At 42.5% G+C, this 22,869-nt stretch overlaps 1 protein-coding gene and 1 long non-coding RNA gene across 4 annotated transcripts in view; one reads left to right on the top strand and one right to left on the bottom strand.

Annotated features, from left to right (window-relative positions):
- The window catches only part of LOC128929670 (uncharacterized), a 361,144-nt gene that overhangs the window by 222,035 nt on the left and 116,240 nt on the right, over window positions 1–22,869 (top strand). The window lies entirely within an intron of this gene.
- LOC118147410 (uncharacterized) overlaps window positions 18,399–22,869 on the bottom strand; it is a 46,847-nt gene continuing 42,376 nt past the window's right edge. The window contains exon 3 of the long non-coding RNA XR_004733809.3: window positions 18,399–20,413. This is a non-coding gene — a long non-coding RNA (uncharacterized LOC118147410). The remainder of the gene's footprint in view (window positions 20,414–22,869) is intronic.

The following is a 22,869-nucleotide window of genomic DNA, read 5'->3' on the forward strand; positions in this document are numbered from 1 at the left end:
TGACTTTGTGTGAGTTGATCTGTATATGGCATCACAAAGATGAAGTATATTCTCAGCAACATAAAAAATGAACAGTACTCGGATGGTGAAACTGGACAAAAATACTTCTATTAAAATTGTTTAATGAACCCACACATATCAATGATCAATACAATATTTTAAAGGGATTAAAAGGCCCAGGCAGCCATAATGGAGTAATGGGATCCTAACTGATTATTCTGCTATAAACAAGTAGAAAATGGAGTCAACTCTATGAAACAACCCTTGTTAGACCCTGGAGAACAGACTGCAGGTTACAGAAACAAATGAGGTCAACCAACAGCCCTGGATTCCTGCCCAGAAGCACCTTCTCCTCCTCAGTGTAGGGAGAGGATTCCAAGCAGAGAATGGTGGTGCTACTGAGCTGAGAAGACAGACCAGAGCTCAGGGAGGTGGAGGCACTGGAACTGGTGGGACAGGGTATGAGAAGGAGCCATGGAGGGAAAAAGCCAGAGATCTGGACTGGTTTTCTGTAGGTTCCCTTGTTGATACTAAAGTGAACATGCGGAGTATGAAATTCCATGATGCTAGGAAAGAAGGACTGGGAAGAGGTAAAATGCATGATTCCTAGAGCTGGCATGGGCCTAGGAGATGTTCAGGTTCTATCTATCCAAAGTCAATAGACCTCATTGAATGCTTGGGGCATTCAGAGATACTAAATGTGTCATGCCTTAGCAGTGGGACATAGCTAGCCCTAGAATAAGTGCACTTGAAAAGAATGTGTATTTTTAGTTGTTGGGTGTAGTGTTCTATGCATGCTAATTACATCACATGTTTTTGTATTGTTCACATTTCCAGAGTCTCTATTGATATTTATGGCTGCTTGTTTCATCAGTTACAGGGGTGGGGTGGGGGGTGTTTCACTGTCTCTAACTGTGATTGCAAATTTATTTATTTTGCCTTTAGTTCTGCCAGTTCTTAAATTTATATACTTTGAGGTTATATTACTATGTGTGTTCACATTTAGGGTTATATCTTCTTGTTGGATTGATCCTGTTGTCATAATGAAATGTACCTTCCATTTAGTATTTCTGTGATCGGAATGGCTTTTTTAAAATTAGTGTTTACATGGTATATGTTTTTCCATTTGTTTATTTGAATTTTTTTTTTTTAATACACATGTATGTTTCTTATAAGCAGCATACAATTGGATTGTGCTTTTTGTAAATTCAGGCTGATGATCTTTGTCTTTTACTTATAGTACTTAGTGTTTTTATATTTGATAAAATAGGGACATGGATGAATCTGGAAACCATCATTCTCAGCAAACTAACACAAGAACAGAAAACCAAGTAATGCATGTTATCACTCATAGGCTAGCGTTGAACAATTAGAACACGTGGACACAGGGAGGGGAGCATCACATACTGTGGTCAGTTTGAGGGGGCTAGGAAAGGGACAGCAGGGGATGGGGCAGGATAATGAAGGGAGAAATGCCAGATATAGGTGATGGGTAGATGAAGGCAGCAATCCACCTTGCAATGTACGTACCTATGCAACAATCCTGCATGATCTGCACATGTACCGCAGACCCTAAAGTACAATAAAGAAAAAAAAGTGTTTACCCTAACCAATGTAGTATAATCATCTTTTTAAAGAAGAATTATTCATTTTAAAGTACCTCGTGAAATGGAATATGCTATTATTAGATGGCATTTTATCCCTGATGATTGACAGGTGATTATACTTTCACATAAATATACATCCCTTTGCTCTGAAGCCTGTTGTTTGACTCTGTCCAGTGCCTGCTGCTACCCCATGGAGTCTGCCCAGTCTACTCTAGGTGAGGTGGGGTTCCTTCTCTACTGTCTCTGCCCTCACATCTCTTCAATTATTGTATCTCATTACCTCTTGGCAGAGATCATGTCCTATCACTCATCTCAGTACCTGATACAGAGATAGCTCTTGATAATTTTTGCTGAATAAATGATTCATACAGGGCAAGTTTTGGATTGACTCCAATGTCATGCACTTTGACAGAAGGAGTGTTAAAGGTCTGCTTAGTGGAGGAGAGGCTTTAGAAGGTCTAAAACGATCTGGAATTTCTCATTCTTCAAAGGGTTCTTAAGAAATTTGAGTTAAGCCAGGGATTGGGCTCCTCTCTTTTGTTGACTCAAGTTCATAGGTGAGGTCAAGAATCAAATCAGCCTATTCTTTTGTAATAAGGGAGAATTAGTTTGGGAAAGACTTTTTCCAGGAGTCTTTCCCATTATTTATCAATTTTAAAGTCTATGAATAGCTTTGAATGCAAAATTACACGTGAAAATCATTGTGTCTACTATTGAATAATTGACTAATCTGTCACTCACAGGTTCTGAATGAGGATTCCTGTCTAATTGCACCTGCCAGCTACTGATTGCACCTGCAATTAGGCAATTGTGAGGGCAGTTTTTTTGTTTCTGTTTAATTGCGTGGGCCAAAATGGAAAGTACCTTTTACAAATCTGGCCTATTATCTCATTGTGAGCCTTTGCAAATATAAGATGACCTCAGGAAGAGATGGAGATAATATATAGTTTCATTTGCTGCACACCAATTTATGTCAGTAATCTAGTGCCAACATTCCTAAACTCTTCTGGTTTAGTTAGAAATTTAAGTATATTGGAATGAGTCAATATCCCAGAATATAATTTATAGTTCCATTTATTGCTTTTATTATGACACACATATCAAAAGTAGTTCTAATTCCTAAAAGTTTCCATATACATTGTACTTGTTAGAGAACCTTCTGAAGTGGTTACTGAGGCTCTGTTGTTCACAAGGAAGAATGTAAGACCCCTGAGAGTTTTTTGAATTTTTATGAATGACTTAATACTGGGGTATATTTTTTGATATGCCTCTGACCTCACGTTGTAAGCACCCACTCCATCTATTATGTAAATTATTCTTTTAAAAAAAAGGACTGTGTGACTTGTTGGGGCTTTGGGGAGATTTTGCCAAGATTTGTCGATTGTTTTGTTTTTGCTTTTTTAGTCATATTTACTGTATGGCAGATGCAGAGATGTGCTGTTCAAATTTGCTTTAAAAAATGGACTTGCTGGCTAGGCGTGGTGGCTCACACCTATAGTCTCAGTACCTTGGGAGACTTAGGTGGGAGGATTGCTTCAGCTCAGGAGTTCAGGACCAGACTGGGCAACACAGTGAGATAAATTTTAAGATGAGCTGGGCATGGTGACTTACAATTATAGTCCCAGCTACTTAGGAGGCTGAGGTGGGAGGATTATTTGAGCCCGAGATTGAGGGTGCAGTGAGCCATGATTGCACCGTTATGCTCTAGCCTGGTGACAGAGCAAGATCTCAATTAAAAAAAAAAATAAGAAAGAAAGGACTTGCTTCCTGAGGCATAGCATGTGGTTAGCTCACAGCCCAGCTGCAGCTGCTTGGAGATTTGCCTCAGCTTTGCTGAGTCATGCTGCTCTCAGGGCAGCCCTACCCCTTGCCCTTGCAAAGTGGGGGTAACAAGAATGAGCCAACTCTGCCCCACATTGGACTCCTCAAAGACAACCCTAGCCCTGGATCTCCCTGGCAGAGGCTTCGTTTCACCATTTGTCATTGCTCTCTGCCAGCTCCCCTGTGCAATCCTGCATCCTCCCTTTCTTTCTTAATAGGTGTCGCTCTCAAACAAAGCCAGCAACTCTCAGCCTCCATCTGGGCAACTGCCTCCTGGAGAATCTAATCTGCAACCACCTTCAAGTAAAGAGAAATTAGGAATAGCTCAGAAAATATTTATTTCATTGAATTATCTCAGACCCAAAGCTTCTCTCCAAAAACTGTTTTCAAGGAAATCTTTTTTCTGTGAGATTATATAAGAATTGCCTCTTTTCTATTTATTTGTTTTCATTCTTTTTTCTCACCACTAATATCAAGGGAGGAGATGTGTAAAATGATTTAAAGAATGCATTTTAGTTTAGAACCTCAATTTCAAGGGATTTAAGTTTCTACTTAAATAATAATGACTACCATTAATAGAGATTAACTCCTCCACATGTTCCTAAGGGGAAAAAAAGTTAGCTGTAAATAAGTGCTCCGAGTTGGAAGAGACATGTTACCTTTATGTTATATCATCAAAGCAATGTGGCTTTCATTTGATTAAGTTTGCGTCCGTTTTCATATTAGTGCTTATTACAATGCTGGATAGTGTTACTTGGCGAAACTTGTACTTTCTGTCTGCCAAAATCTACATAAGCACCACTGTGTTTAGTGTTTTCAAACTCCCAGCGAACATTAATATGTAGGACTTGAGAATGGGAAGCTGGAATTCCTAAGAATTCTAGGGAATTCTTGAAATTGTTACTCTTTATTTTTTAGTAATATTTTATATAAGTATTTTAAATTATGAGTGATCATACTAATAAATAGTAAATCATTTTTAATAGGGCTATAATAAAAGTTTCAGAAACTTTGTCCAAATAAAATATATAATAGCAAATGTATGGATTATTATTATGAAGTGATATATTGCTGGCAAGATGAATATTTTGATAACCACAAGAGTGATCTCTTTTTGATAGAGGCATTTGATAATAGAAAACATTAAGAGAACTTTAACACAAAATATACACCAAATACAAAGTATTCAAAAGTAGAAAGAAAAATAAATGAAAAGTAGAAAGATATTATAAAAATATTTAATATCCAAAAGTTGCCATTTTAAAAAATAACATTTTAAAACACTCAGAGAATCAACTGCCATGTGCAATAGTTTTGTAACAAATATTCAAGATGCAGACAATGTTTTTCTGTTTCATATTCAGTCGGTCAAATTATAAATGTGCATCCAAAGCACCCTCAATTTGGTTATTAGGGGACATGTTGCTTGTTTCCTATTTTAACAGTGAAAATATTTTGTCTTCTGGCCCTGGTTTTGGTTTTGCCTTTGAAAGCCCTATTACTTTTGCTAATTTGCCTTTTACATCAGTTTCTGATTTCATGTAGAAATATTGTACATTGATGTTTTCTCTTTGCATTTCTTCTACTGACGTATATACAAAGAACTGTAGCCTCTAGTAAACATTCAAACCCTGGAAAGCTCTAGAGAATATCATGTGTATTCTTCCAATCATGTCACCTTGGGTCTCCCAGCATGGCTGACAGAACTACACAGAATCATGTCAATGTTGCCAATGTAAGGATTTATTTTGCTTCCAAAACTTATTTCTTGCAACACTCACAGGATTTGTGTAAAGTATACTCTGGGTATAAAGGTATAATATTTATTTTGTTTGTAACAATGACACACCATTAGCAGCAGATGGGACCAGAACATACCCTTACAGTAACAGCTACAAGCAAAACCAACTGATTAGATTACCCTGCTTCTCAGCTCTTTGCCCTGTCCTGATTTCCAGAAAGATTGACCCTAACGTTGGACACTATATAAGACATTTTCTCTCTTGCTTTTAACTCGAATCACTGGCTTCCACTGAACCAATAATGTCTTGATTCTAACTCTATTTCTTGTAGGAACTTTAGAATAGTTATTCCAGTTTTCCTGTTTTCAAAACTTATTTTTCTTAGAACTCAGGATTCAAAAATATATAAATTCCCTGAGAAAAGCAGGAAAGGAATTCCCTCATAGAAACATGGATGGTTATCTTTGGCTGAGTCATGGAGTTTGTTGGGAATTCCAGCAGGAGAAGAATACTGGGTTTTCCCCTTTATGCTCTGCACTGATGGGAGGTGATCCTGCAGGTAGTTACTGACATGGGAAATGGTGTCCCTGCCCCTCTTTGCACCTCAGCTGGGTTTGGGCAATAACAGTGAAGCTACCTTATGATGCCAAAGCAGCTAAAAGTAAAATTCTTGTTTTTTTTTTTTTTTTGTCAGCTAAACTAATTTAAAAAAGCAATCAAAAGGGTTGGGCTAGAAAGGGGGTTGGAATGGTTAGCCAATTGACAGTACCAAGGAGAATTGCTCGACAGAGGAAGCATTTAAGCAGAAACTCTTGTCAATGCTATAATGAAGAGAGGAAGAAGTCATCCATTTGGCGAGGTGGGGTGGTAAGGGCTATTAGGAGAGGCGGAAACTCTAGGCAGTTGTTCTTTTACGGCCCAAGCTTTTCCTGAACCAACTCAGTGTCCTCCCAGCACAGGAGGGAAAGGAACATGATGAGTGAGTCTGCACTGAAAACTACTTCCCCAGGTGGGAAATACAGGGTACAGAACACTCCTTATCCTGTAAGGCATCGCCCACTTAACCTCATCCCACACAAACAAGAGTGTGCCCAGCAAGGCCCTTCTGAAGGGTTGAGAAAATATTCTCCTTTGATATAACATACCTGTGCCAATAAAAGAAAAGGCAACTTCTTCTGAGCTCCACAGACATCATCTTGTAGTTCAAGGGTGACCTCAGAGTCATGCGCTTGCCTACCTGACAGACCCTCCAAAAAGGCTCTGATTGCCCACATGTGTGTGCACGATTTTTATATGTTAGGACATTGAATTTTTGAAACACAGTATCTTAAGAGCTACTGAAGAAAATGTTGTCTCCATGAGTTGGATGAATGATGCTTTGGAATGGATATATTATTTTGTCTACTATAGGTCTTGGAGTTTTTCATCATTCTGAAACCAAATGTCATTGGAATTTTCTAGTAGGTAAATGTATGTTTGCATATTTAGATCTCATCCTACAATCACACATTTATAAAATAAAAATGTATATATGAGGTAAGGTTGTATTCATTTTAAAGTGGTTTGTGGCCCATTAATGTGAAGTTATTTGAGTCAGTACACTGTAATTCTGAGTCACATACATGGGTTGGTAGAATGTATATTAGACAGTTGATTAAATTACCCCAAATGTAACAGGCTAATTGGCCATATACTGTATAATAGTGATGTAGTATTGGAGGTGATGATATGTTTGTGAACATGGAGAAAGCACATTTTTTGCTTGCAACTAGTAATTTACTGCTCACTCAAATGCCATAAATACTGGTTTTAGCAAGGGAGAAATCATGGACTTTATCTCTGGTCTAAACTGTGACTTGAATTTTAGACCAGAAGGCATTTTTCTATCTTTGTGATTTATAGTCTAACTGGTGACTTTCATGAGTCCACCCAGCCTGTAACTTTCCTGAGCAACAGGGCCAGGAGAACTGGACCTGGGTTCTGGCTCTGAGATGACTTTGCTCTGTGGCTTTGAGCCCAGCACTTGGCCTTCCTGGGCCTCTGCTTCATCTGCAGGTGTTCAGATGATCTTCATGTTCCTTCCAGTCCATGAATTTTGCAGTCCTCTGATCTGAATTCTCTCTTGGAGCAAACATCACATTCCCTAGAGGATGAGCTTCTGTGATCCCAAGCTTTATCTCATATAATGTGTAAGGGGTGACAAGAGGAAAGGAGCGTAACTGGAAACAGACCACACCAGCCCAGCCCAGGGTCACTTTGTATCTGAGGCAGATTCATGTAAATTATCTGATCAGACATTTACAAGTGTGTTTTCCAAACAACTTGTAATACACTGAGTAGCTCACTTTGCACCATTGTTTTCCCAGTTCAGGGGAATACTAATAAACACAGAAGCCCCTGGAACAGACACCTGCAGGGGCTTCCTTTCAGCCTTGGCTGTTTCCTGAGGCAGAAGAGCAGGGGTGAGTTTCTTGGCACAAGTCGAGTGTCTCCTGCCCTTTCCTCTCCTGGCCTCCAGAGACTGGTGTTCTCTGTAATGGGTGTGAGCCAGGCCTGGGAGGAGCAGCTGGCCTGGACTGTGGATGCTGCTGACCTCTGGGGTCCAAAGAGGAAGACTCAAAATAGAATGCTGCTTTATTCCAAAAGTCCATTTGTTTCATGCCAAACCAGTTAAACATGGATTTTTAATAAAGATTATCTCTGACATATAATAGCTCCTCTCTAAGTGATTATATAGAACCACTAGTCCATCCATCTGTTCATTTATTTGACCAATGTTTATTGAGCACCTGCTAAGTGTTAGGTCCTCTGCTCAGTGATAGTGACAGAGGTTAAGAAGGGAGGGCCAGCCCCTGCTGGAAGGGTTAATTTTACGTGTCAATATGACTAGGCCATCTCACCCAGATGCTTGGCCAAATGCCAGTTCAGATGCTTCAGTGAAGGTATTTTTAATAAGATTAACATTTAGATTGGTAGACTTTGAGGAAAACAGATGACCCGCCACAGTGTGGGTGGGCCTCGCCAAATCAGTTGAAGACTTTTAGAGAAAAATACCCTGAGGTGTCCAGAGGAAGAGGAAGTTGTGCCCCCAGAATGCCTTTAGACTCAAGCTGTGACATCAGTACTTCCCTGGGCCTGTCCTGCAGATCTTGCCAGCCTCCAAACCATATGAGACAATTCCTTAAAACCCTTCTCTCTTTCTCTCTCTCTCTCTTTTTTTTTTCTCTCTGTCTCTCCCCATCCCATTTGTCCTGCTTTTCTGGGGAACCCTGACTAATACACCTGCCCTCACAGAGCTTACCGTCCGGAGAGGAAACAGAGAACTGAACGCAGGTGTGTCAGGATGGTGAGGTTTAGACACTCACACAGGCGTCCTGGATAGGCGACACCTCTGAAGAACGAGCAGAAACTGGCCACAGCCCACAGAGGGGATCAGTTTCCAGAAAGAGGGAACAACACAGGGAAGACCTGGAGGATCGAGGAGAGACAAGGGTGCTCAGCAGAGCGAGAAGCAGAGGGGAGAAGAGTGAGCCTCCCTGGAGCCCCGCGCTCCAGCCACACTCCCTGAGCTCCTTCCTTTGAATGTGTGCCTGGGCTTCTGAGCATGAAAAATCACTGGTCCCTCTCAATAAAAACCACCATACTAATAACAATAGCTCCTCTTGATGGGACAAATGACCCTCTGCCAAGCATGTTCTAGGGGCTTTACAAGCATTGCCTCATTTAATCCTGGGAAGTATAGGGAGCCATCTCTTTTTAATGAGCCTAGGAAACAGGTACAGAGCGGTAAAGTGATGTCTCCAAGCCAGTAACTGGCTGAGCTGAGGTGAGAAAACAGGGGCCTCTAGCTGCAGAGCCAGCGCTTTGATGGACGGGTGCACTTGCTGCTGTTTCTTCCTCTGCTGTGGCTGTGCTCTGTGGTGCCAGCCCTGCAGCCACAGAACACCTGAGGTCCCACCCTTCTGTCACATGTATTTTCTCATTGGATTCTTGCAAAGACCCCACCCAGTAGGAGGGACTGCTGGCTTCATTCCCCATCCCACAAGTAATGAAATGGAGGCCCAGAGAACAGAACGGGACTGGTGCTAGGTCTCAGGGTCGATGCTCACTGAGCTGGCTGTATTTCCCACCCCTAGGCTGCTGCCATTTCCATCATCCCTGCTTTCCCTATCAAACCTTGCTGTGTGCGTTGAGATCAGCAAATGGACAATTTTCTCAGATCCTCAGGCTCCAAGATGCTGGCAACATGTGAAGGAGGTCAAATTGCAACCACTGGAATGAACACACTTTTCATAGTTCTATCTCTTCCTGCCTACTGAGGATATGCCTGCCAGGTCTGTTTTGGGGAATTTTCTTCCCTCTCTCTGTGCAGTTTCCCTTGCTGTGGGTTCAGCTTCACCATCCTTTTGGAGCCGTCCCTGCTGCTCCCTCCCTATGGTCTTTCCTTCACATCAGCTTTTCTTTTTTCTTTTTTTTGGGATGGAGTCTCGCACTGTCACCCAAGCTGGAGTGCAATGGCGCAATCTCAGCTCACTGCAACCTCCGCCTTCTGGTTACAAACAGTTCTCCTGCTTCAGCCTCCCAAGTAGCTGGGATTATAGGCTCCTGCCACCATGCCCAGCTAATTTTTTGTATTCTTAGTAGAGATGGAGTTTTACCATGTTGGTCAGGCTGGTCTCGAACTCCTGACCTCAGGTGATTTACCTGCCTTGGCCTCCTAAAGTGCTGGGATTACAGGTGTGAGCCACTGCACCCGGCCCACATCAGCTTTTAGACGTAAGTCCCCTTTGACACAATGTTCATGTGGTTTGATGCTCTAAAAGTCTCAGGTATGGTGAGTTTCTTCTCCCTCTAAGAAGTCTTCAGGGCTTCTGAGGGCTCCGCTCAGAGCCTGGCACAGAGGGAGGCGGAGTTTGTGCTTGTCCAGTTAATGTGATTAATATGGGTAAAAACATGAGTCAGTCAAATTTGGAAATGCCCCAGTCTCCTAACAGTGTTTCAGTGGGAGGTGGGCAGGGAGACCCTTGGGACCAGTAAAGTACCCCGGTGGAGGTGGAATACTTCCAGGCCCCTGCTGTGCATCCCCGCACCCCCCGATTCTTGTCCAAAGTGTAATAGGGATTTTAGTGGGTGTGATAATGGCCCTGTGATTCAGAGGCTCAGCTTGAACACAATTTCCTCTATTCAGTTCCCCACCAGGGAGGTTTCCTGGTGAGAACATGGAGTTGGTTGGGTAACACCTGTCTTGAGTTCAGAACCTTTTTATTCAAGCTGTGCAGGGAGCCTGAGTTCAAAACTCCTGTCTTCCGAAAAGACTGCGGAGGCGCACCTGGATTTCTTTTGCAGCAGTGGTAGAAGGGGGCCTAGCCACGGTTACTGCTGTGTGGAATTGTGACATAGGGCAGGAAAGGACTGGTTGATGTGCTCTGATGGCTGTGCACAGAGAAAACTTCACCCTGGAGCCAGTCACTTCTGCAGATTGAGATGTGTCCCTTGCAATTCATACATTGAAGTCCCAGCCCCCAGTGTGGCTGTGTTTGGAGATAAGGCCTGAAGGAGGTAATGAGGGTTCTATGAGGAGTTAAAGGTAGGGCCTTCGTTCTGGGACTGGTGTCCTTATAAGAAGAGACACCAGGGGTCTCTCTCCATGCATGCCCAAAGGAAAGGCCCCATGAGGCTACAGGGAGCAGGTGGCCATCTACGAGACAAGCCGTGAGACATCACCAGAAACCAAACTCGATCAGGGACTTCCAGCCTCCGGAACAGAGGCAAAATTAATCTCTGTTGTTGAAGCCACCCATTCACGGTATTTTGTTATGGCAGCCAGGACAAATAAACACGGTCAGTAACCGCTGTTCTTAGGAAAGTCGGAGAGAGCTCGAGGAACTAGAGGAGCAGTGAGGAAACAAAGAAGTCATTGGTGTCACTTGCCTATGTGTTTTTGGCAGCTCTGAGACCCTGGGGTTCTCATCCTGGAGGTTTTAGAAAAGCAGATTCGTAATCTGGAGATGGCCCATGAGCCATCAGGCCAGGCCTTCATGTGAGATGGGGAGATGGAGGCACAGGGAGTGGACGAGGCTCCAGGCAGCCCTGGGCACTACCCACCAGGGCCAGCTCCTTCCACTGCCCTCATGAAAGGCCAGCCCTTGAGTCATTGCTTGGCCTCAAATGAGCCAACTCTGATTGTAGATTCAGAAAGCCCTCAATGACCTGAAGCCACACAGAAAGGAGAAATAATAATAGTACAGCTCACGTTTGTCAGGATTTTAGCTCACATTTTTAAAATTGTACTTTAAGTTCTGAGGTACATGTGCAGAAGGTGCAGGTTTGTTACATAGGTATACACGTGCCATGGTGGTTTGCTGCATCCATCCCCCCCGTCATTTACCTTAAATATTTCTCCTCATGCTATTCCTCCCCTAGCTCCCCCACCCTTCAACAGGTCCCAGTGTGTGATGTAACCCTCCCTGTGTCCATGTGTTCTCATTGTTCAACACCCCTTATGAGTGAGAACACGTGGTGTATGGTTTTCTGTTCTTGTGTCACACACAATTACAGAGCGCATTAGAATGTACCGAATGCCTTTCTTACACACTATCCATTTAACCTTCCCAGAATCCTCTGTAGCTAGACAGGGGTGGACAATGCACTCGGGTCTGTCCTGCTCCCAGCTCACTCACACGGCCCCTCATTGCCTTCCACTTGGTACTAGGCTTTGTTAGACATGCTCTCTTCTATGAGGCCAGATCCTCAAGGCTCAGTGAAACAACCTTCTAACCCGTCGTTCCTGTTCATCAGTCACTGGCCATGTCCATCCGCCCCGGAGTTCAGTTCACTTGACTCCTGCAGACTTTCCTGTGGACTTCCCTGCATCGTCTGTTGTGTCTCAGGGGCCAGGCGGGAAGATGCTTCAGGAGTCACAGTGCTCAGCAGGCACCTTTTCCCTCAGGGAGCTAAGGGCCTGCATAGCACATTGGGAAATGGATTCCAGCTGCCAGGAGCTTGGAGCTTCTCTGGGAAGAGGCAGCATAGGAACTGGTCCCTGATGAATAGCAGAGTCTGAACAGCTATAGAAGAGGGACCAAAAGGAGAGCGTCCAGGAGGTGGACAGCATGGGCCATGCAGAGGGTGAGGGACCCCCATGGGTCCTGGACTTGCCTGCTCCTCTTGGGTTGGTTCATGGGTTGAAGAGCTTGGGGCATGGTCCCTCCTGGTGAACTGCAGAGAACTTGGCAGCACTACAGGGCCTTCGCCCTCCAGCCCCCAAGTCGTGTTCTGCCCTCTGCCCACAGCCCCTCTCCCCTGCTCATCCTGTTTCAATATTTTTTGTTTTTAAATTTTAGTTTTATTTTGTTTTTAGAGACAGGGTCATGATATCTTGTCCAGGCTGGAGTCAGTGACATGCTCACAGCTCACTGTAACCTTGAACTCCATGGGCTCAAAGAATCCTCCTGCCTCAGCTGCCAGAGTAGCTGTGACCGCAGGTGTGTACCAGTACACTTGGTAACATTTTTTTTTTTTTTTTTTTGTTACAGACAGAGCCTTGTTATGTTGCCCAGGCCTGTTTCAAACTCCTGGCCTCGAACAATCCTCCTACCTTGGCCTCCCAAAGCATGAGCCAGCATGCCTGGTCTTTGTTTCAATCTTAATCCCAAAGCCTGGTCCATCCTCTGTAGCCAGAAGCTCTTCTCTGCATCTCCAAATTGAGACAAATAAATGCCACTGCTCTGCACATTCATTTGCTGAGCACTTGCCACACTTCTGATGAGCGTTTGCAATTAGATAGTCAGGGCTGAACGAGTTGGACTGCGCAAGACCTGTTTAGGTAGAGACTGGGTACTAAAAGTAACTCAAATGAACTGTAATTTTGGCATTTTATGGGTACCAAATCCCAAAATGGATTTAAGGGCAATAGCAGTGTGTGAAACAGTTAGGGTGAATGAATAAAACACAGCAAAGCAAGGGACAGGCGTGGTGGCTCACACCTGTAATCCCAGCACTTTGGGAGGCCAAGGTGGGTGGTCACCTGAAGTCAGAGTTTGAGACCAGCTTGACCAACATGGTGAAACCGCATCTCTACTAAAAATACAGAAATCACCTGGGCGTAGTAGCAAACACCTATAATCCCAGCTACTCGGTAGGCTGAGGCAGGAGAATCACTTGAACCGGGGCGGTGGAGGTTGCAGTGAGCCAAAATCATGCCACTGCACTACAGCCTGGGTGACAGAGTGAGACTCATCTAAAGAAAAAACCAAAAAACCAAAAAGAAACTAAGCAAAACACAGCAAAGCAAAGCGCCGCATGACATCAGTGTCACACAGAACCAAGCGCTTATTAACAAGAAGACTGTGGGAAACTTCTTCGTGTAGCTTTTGATTTTTCACTTCATGAAATTCTTGGGTGTGGAGTGCCTGGCCGCAGCTCCCTAAATGGACCTATTCCTACACGGATGGGCTGCTGTCTGCTTCTGCAGTGCCAGGACGCCTTCTTTCTGGCGCCTCCAGATGGTGACCCAAAGCAGCCTGTGAACTGTGCTCATAGTTATATGGGGATGTCTGGTGCACCGGCTGCTGGCCCAACTGTGATGAGGTTAAATATAACATCCGATGACTTCACGAAGCCTGCCGGAGCGGCTGCACCTCCTGGCACAGCACCTTCTCTGCCCACCATCCTGTCCACCAGGCGGTGAGCAGCTGGCCAGCAGGTACAGCTCCTCATCTGCGGAGACTTGGAAGGGCCTTCCAGCTCTGAGACATCGAGATTCCCTCACAGGCTAATGGGAGAAGGTAGACATCACCACTGCGGCTGCCATTTCTTCCCTTATTTCAGACACAAGTGTGTGGGCATCATGTCACATATGCTCCAAGGAGCAGCGTGGTCCTTCTATGAGGGTTTGAAATGGCTGGGATAGTCCTGGGCTTGCATATGGTGGTGGATGGCAGGGCAGAAATCAGAACCCAGTTTCCAGTCTCCTGGTACTGCGCTGGCCCAAGGCACGATGTCAGGGCAATCCCACCCTGATGGCACCATTACTCACCCCTAGAGTTCGTGACACCAGCTCAGGGTCTTGTTATTGTTGCTGTCAGCGTTCTGTGCCAGGAGGAGGGACATGGGACAGGCTCATGGGCAACCTCCTACCTGGGAGACAGTTTGGAACAAGCTCAGCTGACCAGGAAGAATTCCCCAAATGGAGCTTGGAGATGAAATAAGTAAAATAATCCCCACCACCTGCCCTAGAAAAAACAGGCAAAATACCCATTACAAAATCGAAAATTCTTTTTCAAAAACGATACTCCTGCTGCTGCTGTTCGGTGACCACCTGTGTGCCACTCAGGGCCCATGGAGCACCTGCCTTCATTCTCGCCTTCATTTACGGACTTGGTCCACCCACCCAGCTACAAACCCAGGTCTCCCAGGGCCCTGGAATGACAGAGTCCACAGAATAAACCCCACATTCTTTCTTCTAGTTGCCACCACTGACCACAGCCTCCCACCCTTATCTGTATTCAACTCAATAGACCAGCACTTACTGGGCACAGTGCAGAGTTTGGTGCTGTTGGCTTTGGGGCTTCTGTGTTGTTCTAGACTGAGTTCTGCAATGAGATTCTCACTTCTCAGAGGGTAGAGACTTCTTTCTGTATCCACATCCTGCAGCATCCCAGTGAAGAAGGGTTTATTAAATCTTTATTTAATGTTTCAATAATAATTATACAATAAATAATTAAGGAACTTAAAAGAAAACCAGTGGTGCTGTATGCGTGATGCAAGTTTTACCCAAGGAAAAGAAGCTTTATTTCTAGTGAGAAAAATAGTGTAATAGCCACAGCTTTCATTTTTTTTTTTATACTTTAAGTCTGAGGTACAATTGCAGAACGTGTAGGTTTGTTGCATAGGTGTACATGTGCCATGATGGTTTGCTGCATCCATCACCCCATCATCTACATTAGGTATTTCTCCTAATGCTAACCCTCCCCTAGTACCCCAACCCCTGACAGGCTCCAGTGTGTGATGTTCCCCTCTCTGTGTCCATGTATTCTCATTGTCTGACTCCCACTTATGAGTAAGAACGTGAAGTGTTTGATTTTCTGTTCTTGTGTTAGTTTGCACAGCTACCATTTAATGTGACACATTCATGACCTCTGATAATCTCAACAGTCCTGCAAGATACAGATAATTATCCCATTTTAAAGATGAGGAATCTGAATTTGACTCAAAGTTTCAAATACGGTGAGTTGTTGCATGTCTTCAGACTCCAAAGCCTGTGCTCCTTCCTGAAGCCATGCTACTTATGATTTCGTTCTTTGTGTTCATCTACATTTAACATAGAAGATCACTGCACACGTGGTCATGGTACATACAGAAGCACAGATAGAAAAGCTAGATCTTGTTCTCATGGGAGGGACACATACTCAGGGAGAGTGGCTAGCAGGTCAAGAGAGAAATGACAAGCACTAAATCATAAGGATAGAGAATATGTGTTGTATAGAATAGTTTTGTTGAACATTTGTGCCTTTTTTTTTTTTTTTTTTTAAATTTGAGAGAGGATCTTGCTTTGTTGCCCAGACTGGTTTTGAACTCTTGGCCTCAATTGATCCTCCCACCTCAGTCTCCCAAAGTGCTGGGATTCTGGGTGTGAACCACCGTGCCTGGCATTTGTGCTTCTTTAATAAAGCTAGTGGTGCAGCTAGAAACTGGTGCCAGGAATATTTGCCAGAACTGGATTTTCATGTTCCCTGTCTCTTGCAGGCAATTTTGACCTAGTGATCTTATAGTTTTATCTCAGAAATATGGGTATTATAACTTGCCCCACCCCATTCAGCTTGATTGTTTCAATTTTAGCTAATAGAACAAATCACTTTGACAGAACTGATCTATACAGCTCTTACTCTGGGAGTGTTGGGGTGCAGACGCCTGATCCAGGCCGAGCCAAGCCAGCATAATGAGAGACAGCACCCATTAGATTTGCTGCTTTTCCTGAACTCTGATTCTATCAAAAAGGCAGGATAACATTAATGATTAGGGCATTCACTTCTAGTAAATGGAATACCCTCCCTAAGAGCTTTACACATCAAAATCTTGGGAGTCGGAGGTCACACACCTGCACATCCTAATGAGATTCATTAACGCCGGGAGACCAAGGCGGTTTGCAAAGGGATGTTATTGTGGCTATTCTCTCCCTTGACAAAGGGGTGGCTTTGTCGCTTTGCCTTCCTTCTGTCTGTGTCTATCATTAAAATAGAAGTGGGGGCAGGGGCTGGAGGGAGAAACCCTCCACTAACTGCTTCCTGGAACTTGAAGAGGCTCAGCTGTTCCATGGACAAAAATGAATTCAGCGCGTGGCACAGGGCTGGATGGATATTCCTCACGACTTGGAGAGACTGCCAATTCAAGCGGAGCCTGAATCCTTCTAGAGGCACAGAACACTCAGGGAATGGTGGTGGCTGTTCTGACAGCATGTTTCCCTTTAGTGTGAAGCCTTCATGTGAGTCCTTAAGAAGAGGACATGCTCCCCCATAGCTGGTGTGAATGTGCTTCAAACATTGCTCTCCACCCATGAAGATACATGAGACCTAACAAGGCATGTGACTGTGACTGCATCACACATGGCCAAAGAATGTAAGCCATTGGAACAATCTGGGTGGTTCTCAGGCAAGGAGCATGTGTTTTTTTGTCTGTCTATGTTGAGGCTGTGACAGTGCACCTCTATCTTCCCAGCACTGTTAGAATGTGTCCAGCCAGAGTCACCTATCCTGCCTTTGTGGATCTGATTGAGTTTGCCTAGTTAATATGGGAATGTCCTGACATTACTGTGTACGAGATTCCCATAAGATCAAGATTTTCAGTTCAGGGGATGGCAGTGTAGCGGAGGAAATAGACAACACGGTTACTCACACTTTTTGTTTAAAAAGCTTTCAGGGAGCCATTAGTCTTTTGACTGCTGTTTTTCCTTCCTATTTGTTTCTTTTTGCAATAAAATTATTTTAAAAATAATATATGTTCATAGCAGGAAATGTGAAAAGTTCGGGAAAGTATGAAAAAATCCAAGAAAAAATTATTTATATTCCATCATCAAGAAAGGAAAAACTATAATGAATGTTTTGTTTTATTTACTTCCAGTCTTTTGAAGAGAGAGCTTACTAAGCTGTGTATGTGTGAGTGTGTGAAAAACATCATAACTGTGGCTACAATTGTATTATGGATTTAATTTTGAGTACTTGTTTTGAGCAAGTCCTTCCTATATTATTAAACAACTTTGCCAACATAGTTTTTCTGATTTAAAACATATATATATTTTTTCTGGTTTAAAATACCACTTTCCCTACTTAATGTTTATTTTGAGAGGAATTAAAAAACAAACCTACCTTGATGGAAGCTTTAGTTTGAATGTAAACCAGCACAGTTATTTTAAAGCAACATTTTTTTAAGCCTAGGGAGAGACTATTCATTTTTGCTTATATGACATAAAATGTGTTATTCTTTGTAGCTTTTTTAGGCAGGGGAGTATGAAGATGCAAGATTGTGAAATTATGTTGTTATTTCATGATCCTTGTGGATGAAATTGTTAAATCAATATATATTTTTTTCTGATAAATGCATTACACTTCCCCAAATCTAAACTTTATTTGAAGTTTTAAATTCAGCAAATTATTTCTTTTTTAAAATGATCTTTGTAAAACATAAATTTCCTTTATCATGTATCATGTCTAAACTCAGGTAAGGCTTCTAAACCCCAGTAGAAGGGTACACCTGATTCCTCACCTTTTCATGTGATTCTTGACAGGCTTTTTTTCTCTTTTATCCCTTACACACTTTTGGCTGGAGCATAATGTTTCCCAGCAGGTGTGTCCTAACCCAGAAGCCTGGGTTTAAGGATGCTTTCGTTATAACAAATGAGCAATGAGCGTATTCAATGCCATGCAATTAGACCTCAAAATAGCAACTCTAGATTTTTAAAAATAAAAGATACCATCCCAATGGAAATGACATGATTCCAAATACACCTACGGTATAATATTTCTACATTAGTAAAAAAATATACAATTAAAGAAGTATTGGCAAAGGGAAATAGAAAGCAGTGCAATTTAGGCAGGAGATAGCACAAAGAGAAAAAAATTGACCAGAGATAAAAACAGTGAAAATGACCAGAGAAGAATTTTCTCTTCTCCAGAAACACCTGCATAATGGATTCCAAGTAATGAGAAAAAGACAAAATAAGCCCCAGGATTAATCAGCTTTTATCTCTTTATTATAAAATAACACAGGCATTGAAACAGAGTTTCCATAATAGGAGGCTTGTAGTCAGCCTGACCACACATCCTGGTTTGCCTAGCACAGTCTCAGTTCTTGCTTTAAGTCCTTGAATAATTAATAACAGCATTATCTTTTGTAGCATTTTGGACATTGAGTTATATGGTCCTCTGTAATAGCAAGACTGAAATGCTTGTGATATGAAAAATAATTAACAAGAATGCTGGTTTCACACAAGGTGTTTGGAATGTGAGTGGAAATGGCAAAAGAAAATTCAACATGTAACATTAACAGCTCAGATCTGCAGCAACATTGAAACGTTGACTATGTGAGGATTTCAGCACAGCATGGGGTTTAGAGTGCAGCATAAATGAACAAGAAGAACCATTTGCGTGATTATGGTGTATTCCATTTACAGGGCAATTGACAGTTTCCAGAGACTGCATATATCTAGACTCATGTGTTTTCCTTTGACTTTGAGTGGCCTGGGAAGAGGTGACATTAAGGTGGTAGTGATGGAGGAGATGCCAATCCACTCTCTGGTTTTGGTGGCACCACACTGAACATGAATGCCGTGCCCTTACTAGTTCTGGCTGGGAGGAAATGAGAACAGACTGGAGCATGAACAAAGAAGGATTGGCTGTCAGAGACAAAATTCTATTGGGAGATTCTTAGGTAACAAAATCTCATATCAATATTGACTTGTAACCAATGGATACCAATAGCTCTAGCTTTGAAAACAACCTAGGGTCCTGCTTTTAGTGAAGGTGAATGGTTTACTCAGATTCATAGAAAAAGGACCAAATCTAGAAAAATAGTTTCTCATGCGAGTATTTTCAGGTGTTAGGATTGATCATCAAGAAAAAGATGGCTGGTACCCAAACTCGGTGAATGGGTCCGCTGGAAAATTAAATTGTTTCTGTACAGTTTTTCTTATTTATTTTGGCTCTCTATTATTCAATCAGCCAATCAGTCTTTTCCCCCCTCCCTACAGAATTGGTTGAAACCAAAAGAACATGCAAGTGCAGAGAGTTAACATTCAAATGTTTACATGTGGAAGAGTATATCAATTAGTTGTTGTCCAAGAGGAGCAATTGCCCACGTGACTGAGTGTGTCAGTTACTACTAACTGGGAAGGGTTTGCTTCCCATGGGTGGATAGATAGGTTCAATTATCCGAATTTACTACATTTGGAAATGATTTACTGGCAAATGACCCAGTGATGTTTGCATTCATCCCCCAAAGAGCTTATATCCCTGGCAGTTTGCTACTTGATACTCTGGAGAAGAAATCAGGACAGAGTGACACTGTGACTTGACTGATGACTCAGTTTCTCTTTCTGAGGCATCCAGGAAGACTGCCTGAGAGGAAGGGAATGAGGGTGCAAAATCGGGTGTGAGAAAATCCATTCAGAAACCACGTGGACCCATCGCTGTTTAGAGAGAGCACCAGGAGAAAGATTGGAAATGCCGAAGGAGAAGTTTTTGAGGTTTCATCACGCAACGTATGATGGAAACCATTTTCTGGGTCTCTCCACAAAATCCTTAGCAAAATGTCTACCTTCCCCAGTGGGATACTGGGGAAAAACAGAGCTTCATCTTGCTTTCTGGTTTCACTTTATCAGTGGCAAGGATGGCGAGGACTTAGGTCTGTTTCTTAATCTGCATGAGGAGGCAGAGTCGAAGGAGGACATGTTGAGAAGTTCAAATGAGCGAATGTATTTGGAGTCATTGAAGCTCCGCCTAGAGCCTGCTTTGGCTTTTGGTTCTGCTGCCTGTTGACTGTGTCATTGCTGGTCTCTTGGTAGAGTCTTCAGGCTCTTTTCCTTCTTGGGCTAAAGTAAGACTGCTGCAGAATCGAGGGAACTCTGTTGTCTGGGCCCTGAAGGCAACTTCAGTCTCTTCACTAGACAGTTCAGTGGTTCTTCTGATTTCATTTCCATGAATCACTCTCCATCAAAGCAGATTTTAGTACAATAGTTCAAGGTTGTCTTTTCTACAACAGTTTTAGAAGAAGGTTGAATGAGAATAAGCTGTAATAAGTCATATCAAACTTAGTTTTAAATTTCATGTTAATCCAGAGAAGTAGAACTGATTTTCTTAACACATGAACCAATTTTTTTTACTCTTTTAATTCATGAGTTAATGAATAGACATTTCTGTCTATGCCTTATAATTTGAAATTTCTTGTTAACAAATTTAGCAAGCTTCTAACTTTTCTAAGCAACTCCTCGGAGGTAGAAATTTTGCTAAGGATTTTGTGGAGAGACCCAGAAAATGGTTTCCATCGGACATTGCGTGATGAAACCTCAAACACTTCTCCTTCAACATTTCCAATCTTTCTCCTGGTGCTCTCTCTAAACAGTGTTGGGTCCACGTTCTTTGTTTCAGAATGGATTTCTCACACCCCTTTTTCTACCTTCATTCCCCTCCTTTCAGGCAGCCCCTGCATTTGGCCAGCCTGTGCCTCCTCCTTCTCCCAGGTCTCTCCCTCGAATCTGCTCACTCTACTTTTCATATGAACAATCCAGTTATTTCTTGACTTTTCAGTGTATTTCCTCCCAGCCATCACCTTTACCTTCCTGTCTGTCTCAGAAAACAAAGGGCCATCCTTGGGACTCAGTGTCTTGCGACTGGAAACAGAGTAATATTTAAATGAAGAATTAAAAAAAAATTCCTCTTACAATAAAATGGCTTAATAACATCTGTTGACCCTTAGGACTGTGTAGCTATTTGTCCCAAACATCACAAAATCTAAAATTCTATGGTATAAGAAAACCCGAATTGACATTGCAATTTTAAAACATTTTATTTATAAAAATAGAGTGGGGAAGAGTTTATAACTGTTATTTACTTTCCTGGCCTTTGATATTCTTTTTCTAGTTTCTTCTGAAGGTTTACAAAACCACTTTTTTTATATTTCTACATGCCCTGAGTTAATAACTGTCTTTTAAATAATCTCTCCTGTCAAAAGAAGGTTGTGGAAATAAAGAAAGAGGGAGAGGGAGGAAAAGAAGTATAGGCTTACAACACTCAGTATATAAATAACTCATAATTGAAATACCAGCCAGGTGTGGTGGCTCACACCTGTAATCTCAGCACTTTGGGAGGCCTAGGTGGGTGGATTGCTTCAGCCCAGGAGGAGTTTGAGATCAGCCTGGGTAACATGGTGAAAACCTGTCTCTGCAAAAAATATAAAAATAAGCTGGACATGGTGGTGCACACCTGTAGTCTCAGCTACTCAGGAGGCTGAAGTGGGAGGATCGCTTGATTCTGGGAGGTGGAGGTTACAGCGAGCCATGATCATGCCACTACACTTCAGCCTGGGGAACGGAGCAAGACCCTGTCTCAAACAAAACATAATAAAATAATCATAATTAAAATACCTCATGCACTACGTGATAGCAAAATTTATGGCGGTCAGGACCTCCTGTCCTTATACAGGACTCAGTCTTGAGCCATGTGAGGCCATGCAGTGCAATGGTTTACAGGGTTCAAGAATGAAACTCTACAGTTAGGGTATCTCCTCAAACACTTACTGGCTTGTAAATCCGTTAGTTACTTAACATCTCTCCTCCTCAGCTTCTTAAATATGAAGATGATAGAATTTCCAAGTAGTTGTATGGCTTAAATGGGAAAATAGATACATGCTTAGAAACATGTCCAGCACATTGTAAATGCTTAATAAATGTCAGCTGTCATTATTATTATAAATACAACTTTAATGATATTTTCAAAAGGCAAACTGAATGACATGCTTCATAAGGCAGAATTGGAATGACAAGCACTAGGTGTACATGATCTGTGGGTTTCTTGAAGAATTCCAGAACAGAGGCAGTCAAGGCACCTGTCTGTGGTGAAGCATGGGTTTAAGACAAGTTTGAAGGCATGGGCAGGGCCCTGCACTGTGGAATTCTTTGCTAAGCTTCAGTCTGGCATACCTTGCTCTATGAAAGTCACTCTGCAGCACCTGTCCCTGCCTTGACATATGCAACAAAGATTTGAGTGTCCACTGTCCACCATGCACTTCTTTGGTGTAGGAGACAAAGAAATGGTCAACTTCTACCCACATCTCATCTCACCTCTCTTGTCACTTGCATTCTGGCAGTGGGGTTGGGGAGATAGAAAACAGATGACTATGAAGTCTGTACATCTTTTGTGTTTTAAAAAATTATGGTATTTTATTAAAGTTTTTATTTGTTGACAATTGTAGATTCCCATGCAGTTGTAAGAAATAATACAGAAAGATCTCATGTATCCTTGACACAGTACATAATTTTAATTTTTCTGGGATTTATGCCCTATGCTGCAATTGCTAGGTGCATGGTAGGTGCAAGTTTAGTCTTATAAAAAACTGCCAAACTGTTTTCCAGTGTGGCTGAACAATTTTATATTCTTAACAACATATGAGTGACCCAGTTTCCCCACATTCTCTTTTGATGACATCCATGT

Source organism: Callithrix jacchus, chromosome 14 (assembly GCF_049354715.1).
Source record: "Callithrix jacchus isolate 240 chromosome 14, calJac240_pri, whole genome shotgun sequence".
Lineage (NCBI taxonomy): Eukaryota > Metazoa > Chordata > Mammalia > Primates > Cebidae > Callithrix > Callithrix jacchus.